This window comes from Lissotriton vulgaris, chromosome 3_1 (assembly GCF_964263255.1).
Source record: "Lissotriton vulgaris chromosome 3_1, aLisVul1.2, whole genome shotgun sequence".
NCBI classification, from domain to species: Eukaryota; Metazoa; Chordata; class Amphibia; order Caudata; family Salamandridae; genus Lissotriton; species Lissotriton vulgaris.
This window is the reverse complement of record NC_141689.1, coordinates 131,906,634-131,920,921: the sequence shown is the minus strand read 5'-3', so window position 1 is coordinate 131,920,921 and position 14,288 is coordinate 131,906,634. Positions and strand designations below refer to the sequence as shown.

The following is a 14,288-nucleotide window of genomic DNA, read 5'->3' as shown; positions in this document are numbered from 1 at the left end:
GCCTCCAACCAGACCTGGGCAAGAGGTGCTGGGAGGGTGAGTGGGGGAGAGGGTGGGGAGTCTTATGAAGCAGCTCTCTGGCATTTTTTGACTGCATTAATATTCAGAAATGACAATGAGAACTATTATTATCACAATTGGTATCATAGACAGCCAGGACAACATCTGCTTGCCTATCGCCCCAATTTAAGACTTCCTTCATCCTATGTTGCCTTAACTGTTGTCAATCAATATCCTGCAGGTCACTCAAGTCTTGAAACCTGTTATAGACCACCAGGGGCTGACTTAACCCCTTCGGCGCTGCGCAAATTCTCCCACTGTGCTGGAGAATTAATACGTTGGCAGAATTTGGACGGCCCTCGTCCGTCCTTAGCATACGCCCACCATAGCACCGAAAAGGTTAATGGATGTTCTGAAACTTGGTTAATGAATATATTTCCTGCCCCTCTCCTATGCAACTGGGGATTCCACAAGAGCCTATTAAACAAAATGGTTGCAGTGATAGATCCGAATCCATTAGTAGGATTGGGGGTCCTGCCTTCATTTAATACAATCACCTTTAGAAGATTCCCCCTAAGGCCAACCCAGCTCATTCTTTTGGTAAACTAAATTTGTTGGGCACCCCCTACCGGGAATTGGCAGTTCCGATGGAGCTAGTGTACCACTCAATTTTTCAGTGACTCATGGGTTTCTATTTGAACCGTCCGCAAAGGTGAGACATTAGTTAATACTATTTCAAAATGAATTATTGCGAGTAGAGAAGCACAACTTTTTCAATATATTTTTTCTTATTTCTGGCTTTATTTACTTTTTTCTAACCAAGCGTGCTGCTGAGGTGGCATGTCTATCCGCACACCGTGCCTCAACTAATGTACCTCCTATCTTGAGTGGACTGGCAACTCAACCTCTGCGCACTGTTGCTATGTGTGAAAAATTCACAATTAGCTCCATCCTCATAGAATTCTTGAAAAAACCAAAGAACGGATTAAACGTATGATAGAGAGAACCTTCTCAGACAAAAGCCTAAGAAAGTCCAAAATAGGCAAGTGTTTGTATCGAAATTTTCTACGAACTCAGCAAAAATCAAAAATATCATTACACGACATTGGAAACTTTTACAGCATGAACCAGATTTTGAGGGAGTATTCTCGCAGAAACCCATTTTTGCATACACTAGGTCAAAAAATCTGAAGGAACTGTTAAACAAACCATCTATTCAGCATGAAAGAGCTCATAAGGGAATGAAACGGTGTATGAACTGCGTTCATTGCAATACCGTCATTATTGGGGCAAATCTGCTTCACCGACTAACGGGGAAAACATTATCATTATACCATGACTGTGATTGTAACTCGAATAATTTGATTTACTACATTAAATGCCAATGCGGAAAATTCTACGCGGGAAAGAGTGAGCGAAAATTAAAACTTCGCATATCAGAACATAAGAGTACCATCAGGAATGCTAATATGAAGAGTAATCTTGCCAAACATTGGCTGGAAAACAAACACAACATATCCAAGATACAGTTCTCAGTCCTGGAAAAAATCACACAACGTGAGGGAGAGGATCTGACCAGATCCCTCCTTCACAGAGAGATTTTTTGGATAAAAAGATTAGGGACCCAGGAGCCAAAAGGGCTCAATGACAAAATTGATTATTCATGTTTTCTATAAGTAGGGTGCACCCATAGGGGAATGCAGTTGTGGGTTTCTGACAGGTAAATGGGAGTGTTGATATAAAGTTGTAAACATCTTGTATTTGATAAGATAATTATTTTGGTTATCCTATCATTTTAACACTATCTGTTTTCATGTTCTCACGTTTCATTTATTTATTTTTCATTTTTTTTTTGATCGGTTATTGGGAAAAGTGTTGGTTCCTGCTAGAACTCTGACGACGTAATGTGTGAATATAGGAGTGGAGCTCAAGTTAAGATGGCGGGACGTGTTCAGTTTGTGTTCGAATAGGAGATAGCATAGTCCGTTTTTAGTGTTGAGACCGTTAATCATTGCTGAGTACACACGGAAGAGGCAGCAAATAAACAGGGAGATCCCGTTAGAGGCGCTAATACGAACAGCAGCAGAGCCGAGGGGATATGCAGCGAACATTGAAGGTGCGGAGAAGAGGTAATCAGGAGAGCTTTTGGGCGAGGTGGTGTTAGTGGGAAAAGCAGAGAGATTGAACAATTTGTTACGTTTTTTAGATATCGGAAGTGTGAAGGAGTGAAGGCAGATGCTGTTTTGTTTGAGATTCTTCATAGATATAGGCAAGACGTGGTGACGTTTTTTTGAGATTTGGTGTCGGGTATTGGTCGTGATAGTATGTAGCTTCATTGGTGACATTATTTCCTTTTCAGACATACAGAATTATATTCCAAGGTGTGGATTGTGAGTAATTCTTATGCCACGGTTTTCACAGAGCTTTGGTGAGGTGGTGGATTCTATACACTGAACTCCCATTATTTTTCTTTTCTTGTATTGACAGTTACAATCAGAATTTTGTGAAAATTGTGGAAAACATTATTATTTATGTTATATTTAATTCAGTTTCAGGCCCCTAAGGAAGAGTCCTTTGGGACTCGAAATGCATCGGGCAACATCAAAATGCTATATCTTCATGAGTTGTAAATTTACAGTGTTAACAAACAATGGAAAAACTGAAAAATGTTAATGCTTTTTGAATTGATGATTACAATCAAACTGAAAATTAAGAATTATGTTTGTGGAGTGAATACTGAGTATATGTTCTTATATAAGAGTATTAAAAAATTGTACGTTTATATGTTAAATATATCTATGTGCAGAAACATAGTGGAGCTAATTGTGAATTTCTGACACATAGCAACAGTGCGCAGAGGTTGAGTGGCCAATCCACTCAAGATAGGAGGTACATTAGTTAATACTGCCACATAAAGGCATACTTTTGAGGGTAAACTGATGGCAACATGAGTACTCATGTTGGTAATGGCAATATCCCTTGCTATATTTTGCAGGCTGGGACACGGTGGGTAATATTGCTTTGTATCAGGTATTAGTGGTGCCCAGTAGGAATCCACAGGGGTGGCTTGACTGGGTCACTGTCTCAATATGTGGCAGAATTACAGACAGATGTACATATGACCCACCAATCATCATGGGAGCCTTACTGCACTTCTTTTTCCTGGTAAGTGTAAGGGGAGAGGCAGGTGAGGCACAATTATCAGTGGAAAAAAAGGTGCCAGCTCTTGCTTTGATAGGGCAATCAAGTATTTGGCAGCACTAGGGCTTTGAGGCTCTCCTCTCTGTGGTTGAGGGACTGTTATCGCAATGTCATTGTTCATAGATGTCCCAGGTGTCCTAGCCCCTCCTGCCCCTGATCCTAAAGATGGGCGATGTTCTGCAATGTCTATTTTTTAGAAATAATGTTTACCTGCCACATTCGAAAGCAATTAGTTGTTGTGTGAGTGGTATCTAGTGCTGGGCAAGCATTAGTAGCTTTATGCTTACCCATACCATCTTCTGTAAAATATGGGGAAAAGAGTACAAATAATGCGGTTATTACAACAAAATTATTACCAGTACATATAAGCAGTCAAATCAAAAGAAATTCAACAATGCTAAACAGCACCACAATGGTAGGCTTTATGCAACGTTGAACATCTTCACTGATAATAACAGTAAAGTCGATCGTATATTTCCCCTGAAAGAAAAGTCTTCAAAGCAGTCTTCGCTGCTAATCCAGAGGAGAAGAAAAGGCCCCCCCTAATAAAAATAAAAAGGAAAATACCTTCCACTTGCAAAATCCACCAAATGTTAGAGGGAGGGTGGGCCTGGCCGCTTCTGGTCAATGACAGGCTCGGGTGGGCCAGCCATTGACCTGAGCTTTGCCCAGGAGCCGCCCACATGCGTCCTTTGCTGTGGGGGTCAAGGCTGCACTTTGAGTGCCTTGGTGGTGCCTCCCCCCTCAAGTAGCAAGGAACCCTGGGAGAGCAAGTCTAACCAGAGCAAGGAAGCAGCAAGTGGCAGAGTGTCCCATGCAACAGGGGTCTAGGCATGACTTTAAGTGCGTTGATTGTGCCTCCCACTCAAGCAGCAAGGAACCCTGGAACAAACCGTCCCACCAAGGTAAGGCGGCAGCAAGCAGCAGAGTGTCAAGCAGGGGTTGAGGCAACACTTTAAGCGCATTGATGGTGCCTCCCCCCTCAAGCCGCAAGGAACCCTGGGACAGCAAGCCCCACCAGGGTGAGGCGGCAGCTAGCAGCAGAGTGTCCCCTGCAATGGGGTTGAGGCAGTGCTGTAAGCACATTGGTAGTGCCTCCCCCCTCAATCAACAAGTAACCCTGGGTCAGCGAGTACCACCAGCAAGCGGCAGAGTGAGGGAGGGAGACCCAATTTTTAACAAGAGCAGGTAACTATGTTATGTTTGGTATCCTCTTTGAAAATGACACTTTTAGAAAGTTGGCATTTTCCTGCTCCTAGCTCTTTGTGCCGGCTGCCTGATTTGAGTTACAAGACTTGGTGAACCTGACAGACTTTCTGAAGTCTTCCCGGGCAGTCACACAATCGAGGGATTTGGGCGGCCTCAATGGAGTGTTGGAATGGGTAAATACAATGTCAATAAAAACATGATATGTGAAGGTCCAACAACAGCAATACCAATAAATGCAATGTCAACTTTTGCCTTAACCTGTGCCTGCATAATAATTTCAGTACCCATAAATGCAATATCAATGTATGCCATAATCTATGCCCATGCAAATGCTTTGATACCGGCAGTAAACATGTCAATATAAGTCATAATCCATGCATGAATGACAATGTTATTACCATTTGAAAAATGTTGATGTAGGCAAGCGTAACTGTGTCAATATCAGTAAAAACAGTAAAGACAATGCTGATGTACGCTATGACAACAGTATGCACAATGTTGAGAATGTTAATAAAAATGATGACAGTGACTACCATATTATTTTCAGAAGTTCCGATGAACTTGTGTCATTGATGTAAACTTACCCAATGTGACCTTCCCATCAACACTGAGTCAGAGATACATGATCAGGCAGGTCCTGCAACCCACACCCACACCTACCGAATGACAGGTCACAGGTGGGGTCTCAAAGACAAAGCACACCCAGGAAAAACCCTGATCGAGCCCACAGATAGATTGGTACACCACAGACAGTTCTGAGGCAATTGCTTGTAATAAAACACATTTGGCCAAAGGCTTGTTTTCCCCCAAAATACCATGCAGCTAGATACCACATGTAGATAGGAAAATTCAGCCAATCAGAACACTACATGTGCACCACATGTAGTGATTACATGCTCCTCATGAAGGATATCTGTACACATACACATTGGCCACATTAGCTCTCCCCGAGATCGACAGCAATATGTGCCCTTATTAGATGCCCAAATGTGTTAAATTTACAACTGAGATGCTTCTCAGGATGCAGACATTAATGTATTGTACCTCTTAATATGTATATAATGTCAGCCAATGCTCGGTACATTGAGAGACTTTGCTCGGATGCATTCTGTCCAGACTCTCCTAGCACCGCGTTTAACATAATCAACCTGCTCCTGTTTTGCAAAACACTTCTTGTTTCTTTAATTCTTTAAGGTGAATTCATATCTGAGCAACAGGACCATCTGCTGGCAGGATTGGGGTGAAACTAATCACAGTACCACTTGCAACTTTCAACCTTCACACAAAGTGCCTAAACCCTCACATTTCTAGGGCTACGAAGTCCCGCACTTCAACTAACCTTTCTAGACGCTTCTCCCACCTTAAAGAAGGAGGGCACCGGTGTATGAAAATAGGACCTTGAGAACCACTATTCAGTACACTACTGGACCTTCAGAAGGACACTCGGACAACTGCCTTCTGCTGTGACCTGCTGTGCACTCTCTTATGGCTGAGATACCCGCCACCCCCTCTCAACACAATCCCCAAGGATGGGAAACCGGAAACGGTTCTGAACTTTTGGAAGGCGGGAGGGAGTGACCCTCCCGGCCGTATTTATTAAAATATGAAACAAAATCAAAACATTAAAATAACAGTTTCATATTATGTACAATTTCATTTCCACATTACGATGTTTGGCTAACCTTAACAGATCTCTAATACAAAGGTTCTCCTAGCCGAACTAACATCCTAGAAAAACATTTGACTTGAAATTGTACATCCTAACGTTAAGGGCCAACGGCAAGGTCGTAACCGGTGTCAGATCCCTAAACCAGAAATACCACCCTCACTTGTGAGGGGACCAACCGCACTGAGGCGTACCTCAAGTGCATCTACCAATTTCCCTTTGACTTGACGGGGGCCCCAATGAACTCGACGCCATTTAACGGTCGTCCGAGGACTCGTGTGAGGTGTCTAAAAGGTAGCGTAAACCCCCTCCCGAACCCCACACAACTTACCCATCTGCCGTCGCAGATGTCCTGGCCCCAGGAAATTCCCCAGGAGGGCCCGTAGCCCCTCCTATCCAGGAAGGGGCCTTGACCACCTTTCCTTTCCTTCCGGCGGCCTATCCTTAGACGGGACCGCCTCCCCGTTGAGGGGCCAATGGCCACCTCCCCCGAGCGCTCCCATCCGTAATGGGTGACGCCCCCCCCATAGGGATCTTCCAATTACTGCTCACCGATCATGACCTTACCGCCCGACAATAAATACGACAAATCTCCTACATTACTAAATTACCAAAATAATTATGACTTATTACAAGCATGATTACTGATCAACATTAGTGCAAAACACTTTATTTGCAAAATATACTGAAAGTGACCATCTTTATTGCATATTCAAAAATATTACGACAATCAGCACAACCTGCAAGAAATAGAGTTACCACATCAAAACTTTATTCAAAACAACTAGCTGTCCTCAGGGGCTGGTGGGTGGGTCAAAATTGCTCTTCGTTCCGTCTCGAGCTCACGTGCAGCGGGGAGGTGCAGCTTCAGAGCACAGGAACAAGAGGATGCTTTCTTGGCTCGTTGCTCCTTTTATCCGTCTTCAGGGCGGGCATAAACCCGCCCCCGCCTGCCTCCGAGGGCGTGGCCGGTCGCGTCAGTGTCTAGGACAACCCACTCCAGGGCGGGAAAAGGCGCGCCCCGGCTACGCTGCTTCGGGCATACCAGCCGAGACTCGCCTCCCGCCCAAGATGGCTTCCCGGGGGGATCGTGGTACTCCACCATACGTTCGGGGGGACCGAATGGTCGCCCCTTTCCATATGGCTGAGATACCCGCCACCCCCTCTCAACACAATCCCCAAGGATGGGAAACCGGAAACGGTTCTGAACTTTTGGAAGGCGGGAGGGAGTGACCCTCCCGGCCGTATTTATTAAAATATGAAACAAAATCAAAACATTAAAATAACAGTTTCATATTATGTACAATTTCATTTCCACATTACGATGTTTGGCTAACCTTAACAGATCTCTAATACAAAGGTTCTCCTAGCCGAACTAACATCCTAGAAAAACATTTGACTTGAAATTGTACATCCTAACGTTAAGGGCCAACGGCAAGGTCGTAACCGGTGTCAGATCCCTAAACCAGAAATACCACCCTCACTTGTGAGGGGACCAACCGCACAGAGGCGTACCTCAAGTGCATCTACCAATTTCCCTTTGACTTGACGGGGGCCCCAATGAACTCGACGCCATTTAACGGTCGTCCGAGGACTCGTGTGAGGTGTCTAAAAGGTAGCGTAAACCCCCTCCCGAACCCCACACAACTTACCCATCTGCCGTCGCAGATGTCCTGGCCCCAGGAAATTCCCCAGGAGGGCCCGTAGCCCCTCCTATCCAGGAAGGGGCCTTGACCACCTTTCCTTTCCTTCCGGCGGCCTATCCTTAGACGGGACCGCCTCCCCGTTGAGGGGCCAATGGCCACCTCCCCCGAGCGCTCCCATCCGTAATGGGTGACGCCCCCCCCATAGGGATCTTCCAATTACTGCTCACCGATCATGACCTTACCGCCACAGGCCGGATAGTTGACCGGCTATCCGGACCCCCCACAACAACTCCTGCCTAAAGGTCATGTTTCAAACTCTTTAACCAAGCTATGAGGTCTCCTATGAGTAACTCGTTCCCCACCCGGGACAAATGAACACCATCCCCCAAATACATACTGTCCCCTTTGATACAACCATGCGAAACAGAATGCAGTGTACTTGAATGAAACAATCTACTCACTTTGTTATTTATTTTCCTTACTGAATGATTCAGAGCAGAAACCGAAATAGCCCCCCGCCACACTTTTCGTGGGATCATATGGGACCATGCAATTGTGCACCCTGGAACTCTTCTTGCCAACCAAATTACTGTGGAAAGCATTGCCTCAAGAAGAAGTCGTCTACCAGTGGCCACCAAATCGTTGCCCCCAAGATGGACTATGATTATAGACGGCGGTGACCTTGTCCGCCCTAACAAACCCTCGAAGAAGGATTGAAACTGGTCAATACAGAGCCCGCCCTTTCCGTAGAAGGACACACTGTACCCGTATTCCCCAGCCACGTGAATCATGTCACCTGCTTTGAATACGTCCGCGGCACGCCTCACGTATGAGTGGCCCACGACCCACACCTCCTTTGTCACAGCCGGTGATGTCTGACCGCTGGTCCCCAGGTGTCGGGTCGACTGCACAGTCCGCCTCGCCTCGTAGGCTTGCGCAACTGAAAACCAAACAAAAACAAGAAGCGTGAGTACATCATTACAGCTTCACAACATGTGCAACCGCACATACCTTTTATAACAGTTCGAGGACCAACGCCCCACACGTTTTACTTCTTCTACACTCAGACCCCTGGCTGTAGCCTCTGTGGCAGCCCCTATCCGAAAGGAATGGGTCCCAAACTCGCCGGGGTTCAAGCCCGCGGCCGAAATCGACATCGCAAGCACCCGCTGGAACTGAAACCTCGTCAGTGGGGTGGTATCGGCGTGTCTCAACAAGGTCCCCCCCCATGATGCCACCCTCAGTGCTAAATATTCCTCCACGCAAAGAACCGGGCACATGGAAGACCCGGGAATCCTCCGTATGATTATGCAGTCCCTAATCGCACCCTGATCGGTTTTGGACCTGACAAACGAGACAGATATCGTCTCCCCTTTGACCTGAATGTGCTCTCGGCACAGCCCCCCCATCGTATCCTGCTTGTTCTTCGCCACTAGTTCGCTTACCCGCATAGCCCCATGGAATGCTAACGCAAAAGCGGCTCGGAATAACACTGTTTCATACTGGGATGAACATGTTGCAGGGAGTACGGATAATAACAGGGCCAACCTATCCAGACCTATCGGGTGCCTCACATCTGTTCTGCGACCCTCAAGGCGTTGCCACCCACGTAGCGCTTTTTGCACCACGAAAGACGCTGTTGGGTCCTGGATCCCATGAGCCCTTGCCATAAAGGAAATGGCGGCCCGATGCCTCTGAGCCGTAGCCACTGATTTGCCTGCCTGATGTAACGACAGCCGAAATTTTACTACAAACTCTTCCTGGCCCCAAAGCTCCCCCCTAGCAGCCCCCAAAAAGTCCCAATAGGAACGGAACGCCCCTTCATATGCCTTCCTCGTCCTGGGTGCTAAACTCTCTCCCACGAGGTTTTGTAGTTCGGGGCACCGAGAGACCAGAGAGCTTCGGGAAAGGGTGCTGCCACCGGGTCCGCTGTGGGCAGAAAACCCCAGAAGGTCTGCATACGGAAACGAGAAAGCGCATCAGCCGCTTGGTTCATTACCCCCGGCACATGTCTTGCCTTAAATAGCACATTCAATTGCATACACAATAACACAATTTCTTTGAGCAGTCTCAGAATCCATTTGCATCGTGCTGCCTGACTATTGATACACTCAACCACGGTCATGTTATCAGACCAGAACACCACAGAGTGGTCCCGAAACCCCTCAGGCCAAGTTTTCAGGGCCACCAGAATAGGGAAGAGTTCGAGAAAAGCAATGTTACTCGTCAGCCCGTCCTCGTGCCACCATGACGGCCATCTTTGGGCCGACCATTGTGTGCCAAATATGGCCCCAAAACCAATACTCCCTGCCGAATCGGTCCACAGCCCCAGCTCATCGGAGGACACCGCTGGTTTGTTCCAGACAATTCGACCATTGAAATCGGCCAGAAATGCCAACCAAATGCGCATATCCTGGCGAACCTCAGCCGAGAGCCTCGTGCGGTGATGACCCTCCTTCAGGCCGACCATGGCTTGAGCAATTGAGCGGGAAAAGGGGCGGGCCATCGGCATTACTCTCAGGGCAAAATTCAACTGGCCCACCATTTGTTGCAATTGATGCAGTTTTACCTTAGTCTCATTAATACACGTTTCGAGGGATGCCCTGAATTGTAACACTTTTTCTCTCGGTAATCGAAAACAACCTTCCTCCGAGTCGAGCTCGATCCCCAGAAACTCGAGGCAAGTCGAAGGACCCACAGTCTTACCTGGCGCCAATGGCACACCAAAATGGTTCATTAAGACACAAAATTCATTTAAGGCCTGTCCACATCCTGGATCCCCGGCTGCCCCCAGGAACAGAAAGTCATCGAGATAATGCATAACATGTTGAAAACCCGTCTTCCTTGTGAAGACCCATTGCAAAAAACAACTGAACTTTTCAAAATAGGCACAAGATATAGAGCATCCCATTGGCATACATCTATCCATGTAATAGCGACCCTGAAACATGAAACCAAGGAGACGCTGATCGTCTGGGTGTACCGGGAGCAACCGGAACGCTGACTCGATGTCTGATTTTGCCATCAGCGCACCGGGCCCCAGGCGATTCAACATGGCGACGGCCTCATCGAAAGATGCGTACCGCACCGAACACACTTCCGGGTCTATCGCATCATTCACGGAAAGACCACGGGGGGCTGACAAGTTATGTATCAGCCGAAACTCGCCCGGGTCCTTCTTGGGGACCACCCCTAAAGGGGAACAAACAAAGTTAGCAACCGGTGGCAAATCAAATGGGCCGGCGACACGACCTCGAGTCACCTCTTTCCCAATCTTCACCTGTACCACCGCCGTACGCTGCAAGACCGACAGTTGATTCTTACAGTTTGCTACACCCTGAAAATCCCCCACTGGGATGCGGAAACCATATGAAAACCCGTTCCGCAACACCCCAGCGGAAGCATGATCCGGGTATTCGTTGAGCCAAGGAATCATTGCCATGGTATCAATCGGGGTAGGTAAAGGCGCCCCTCGGACTATATCAGACCTGTTTGGCGCCTCCCTTACCACCGTTATCTCCCGTTTTGGCTCTGCACATGGACTCAGGATGGGATGGCTGCCCACACCCCCCACACTCATGTCTGAATTTGCATGACCCATGGGGCCTCGTACATTTCCCTCTGTTGAAATTCCAACAAATCCCCCTTTTACCTGTGTTGCCATTCTGCTTTGAGTGGTACTCGTTACCTGTACCCGTCCGAAAGGGCGTCCCCGAGTATTGGCGGGAAGATTCACCCCCGTTACTCCCTAACAATGGTACTTTCAACATTCCTGTACTCTCCATCTTTTGCCAAGACACGGAGTCATAACAATCCCAAGTCAACATTGGGTCGTGTTCTTTAGCTTTCCTGAACAGGTTGTCATAGCAAAACCACTGATTGCCCCCATATGCCCCGGAATACTCCATGATACGTGATTGATAAATAGGCAACTCGGTCAGCAACTCGGGCCTGCGCTCGCCCATAATGGAGGTAAAAATGCCCCACGCTCTGCCCCAAGTACCAATGTTTTCGTCAATCTTAAAGGCGGCCATTTTTGCGCGCCAAACACTCGGATGCATGAGCTCCTTTTGGCTCTTAACATGCTCCATCTCATAATGATCGGTAAGCAAGGAAAAAATGTTCACATACTTATTCGCCCAAATCTTTTCCTTAATTTCCATTGGGACATGCTGAGCCACCTTTTCCCTCCGCGAAGGTACAGACCCTTCCCCCGCGATCGGCAGTGGCCGCTTACCTGAACCAGACGCATTTTCCCCCGACGGAACTGGCGGGGTAACAGGAGACGATGCCTTCGCAGCCTCCCTAGCTTCCCGCATTTTCCTCATCACTGCCCTGGCGTCGTCAGCCGTGGTGCCCTCGTTATCTTTTCCCAACCACGCTGCCAATTGTGCCGCTAACTCGGGCGGCATATCTTCCCCGCTCACGGGGGTGACCACCACGGGGATCGGATTCCCCTCTCTCGGCACCGGGGTTGGCTCCTCAAGTGGGCTCTCGGGGACCGGGGTCTCCCCCCCCGAGTGCCTCTCTTCTGGACCTCTTGCCTCTCCCACCCGGGACTGCTCCCGGCAAAGGCCGTTTCGGTCCTCCCTCCCGGTCCTTAGCCGCCATCTGCTTCTTCAAATCGGCTACTTCCTTCATGAGCATGCGGAGCATCTGATCAGTGCTGACCCGCTTTCCGACTTTCTTGGGCATTCTCAGACGGAATCTCTGTAAGACAAAAGAAAGATTACAACGCTCAAAATTGCTCTTCGTTCCGTCTCGAGCTCATGTGCAGCGGGGAGGTGCAGCTTCAGAGCACAGGAACAAGAGGATGCTTTCTTGGCTCGTTGCTCCTTTTATCCGTCTTCAGGGCGGGCGTAAACCCGCCCCCGCCTGCCTCCGAGGGCGTGGCCGGTCGCGTCAGTGTCTAGGACAACCCACTCCAGGGCGGGAAAAGGCGCGCCCCGGCTACGCCGCTTCGGGCATACCAGCCGAGACTCGTCTCCCGCCCAAGATGGCTTCCCGGGGGGGATCGTGGTACTCCACCATACGTTCGGGGGGACCGAATGGTCGCCCCTTTCCAAAAGCTGTGGCTGTACCTGGAAAGACTGCTTTGCTGCCTGGAGCATGCTTTGCACCCTCAGAGGCCAGCCCTGCTTTTGAGTTTAGCAACTTCATCTGCACCCAAGACTCCTGGAAGTGACATCAAGGGCAAGTTCACTGTCCTCATGTTACTCCTCTTTAGAGCCACAGGGACACAAAACCCGCATTTGGACACTGCATAGGTGAGAGCTGAAGCCCCAAGAGGTGTCCCACCAGTCCGGGACATTTTGTTGTTGTGCTAAAGGTGGCCAGATTGCCTAATCCCAAAACTGAGCACTTGAAAAAAACTGGGACCAGCCCGCTTCCCTATCCGCCCGAGGTGCATCGCCAGTTGGATTGACATTGCCACTTCTTCAGCTACTTTCTTCTCCACAGCAGCAAATCCTTTTCAGCGGTCCTTCGCCAAATAAGTATCTGCCCTTTTTGAACTGTCTTCAGCTACAGCCTTCTGCCTCGTCCCGCTGGAGATTTATTACTTCCATTTCAGAACCAAAGTCCAAACATAGAATCTTCACTGGGACTTTGACCCGTGGCTATCCAGCAATGACACTCCTTCCTAGGATACCTCCTGCAGCCTTGACCTGCTTACCTTTACCTTCTGAGACACTTTCTTCTCAGAATTTCTTCTAAGCCTGAATGTAAAAGCTGGCCGGGACCAATCCACTACTTGTATCAGAGCCATGCTCCATTGTGGTGAGTCAAAATATTTTTCTTTGATCCAGTCTCGCTCCACTAGGTGTCCATGGTTGGCACTTTGATCTTTTTGGTTCTACTAAAAACTTTCAAAATTTATATCTTGGTTCTGCAGATTGGATTTTCGTTGTTTAGGTGTCAAATAATTTATTAACATTTACTCAATTTTCAAAATTTGTTTGAGGATTTCTTTTTATTTGTTTTCACTTTAATAGTGTGTCTGTTGCATACATAATTTACACATTGCCTTCAAGTAATGCCTGCCTGTTCTTTTTTTGTGCCAATTTACCTAGACTTAAGCACAGGTTTTTGTTGTTTTTTAAAAAGTTTTATATAGCGCAGACACAACTCAAAGGTATCAGAGTGCTTTACATGAGCATCAGTTGCGTTACACATGGACACATTCATGTTTTTTAGGCACAGGCAGGTTAAGTGATTTGCCCAGAATCACAGGGTGTTAAGGATCCCTGCCAAGACTTGAACTTGGTTCCCAGATTTGAGGTTGACCACTCTAGCCATTCGGCCACATCCTCTCTCAGGTTAATTTAGAGAGTTTTTGTGGTTCACCTTGCAAGAGAATGTGGCTGTTTCTTGGACAGGGCTATCTCCCCAGTCAAACAACCACCCATTTCTCATACCTGTGCTGGTAGCTTGGCACAAACGCAGTAGGCTTAACTAAGAGGTACTGTATTAATTATTTATGCGAAACAAAAGGGGATGATGGACAGAGCGTTTGAGCAAATCAAACACTCACCCCCAGTCAACTGATCTGTGTTTAATCCATCACC

The 14,288-nt window shown here is 47.6% G+C and overlaps 1 protein-coding gene across 4 annotated transcripts in view; it reads left to right on the top strand.

Annotated features, from left to right (window-relative positions):
* The first annotated feature begins 2,016 nt into the window (after positions 1 to 2,016).
* Positions 2,017 to 14,288, top strand: part of LOC147726079 (uncharacterized) — a 602,042-nt gene continuing 589,770 nt past the window's right edge. For 3 of the 4 annotated variants that reach the window (XM_086960195.1, XM_086960192.1, XM_086960194.1), the window contains exon 1: positions 2,021 to 2,129. The gene's annotated coding sequence lies outside the window, so the exon portion shown is untranslated. Of the gene's footprint in view, positions 2,130 to 14,288 lie in introns of all 4 variants that reach the window. The other variant, XM_086960193.1, reaches the window with a different exon arrangement.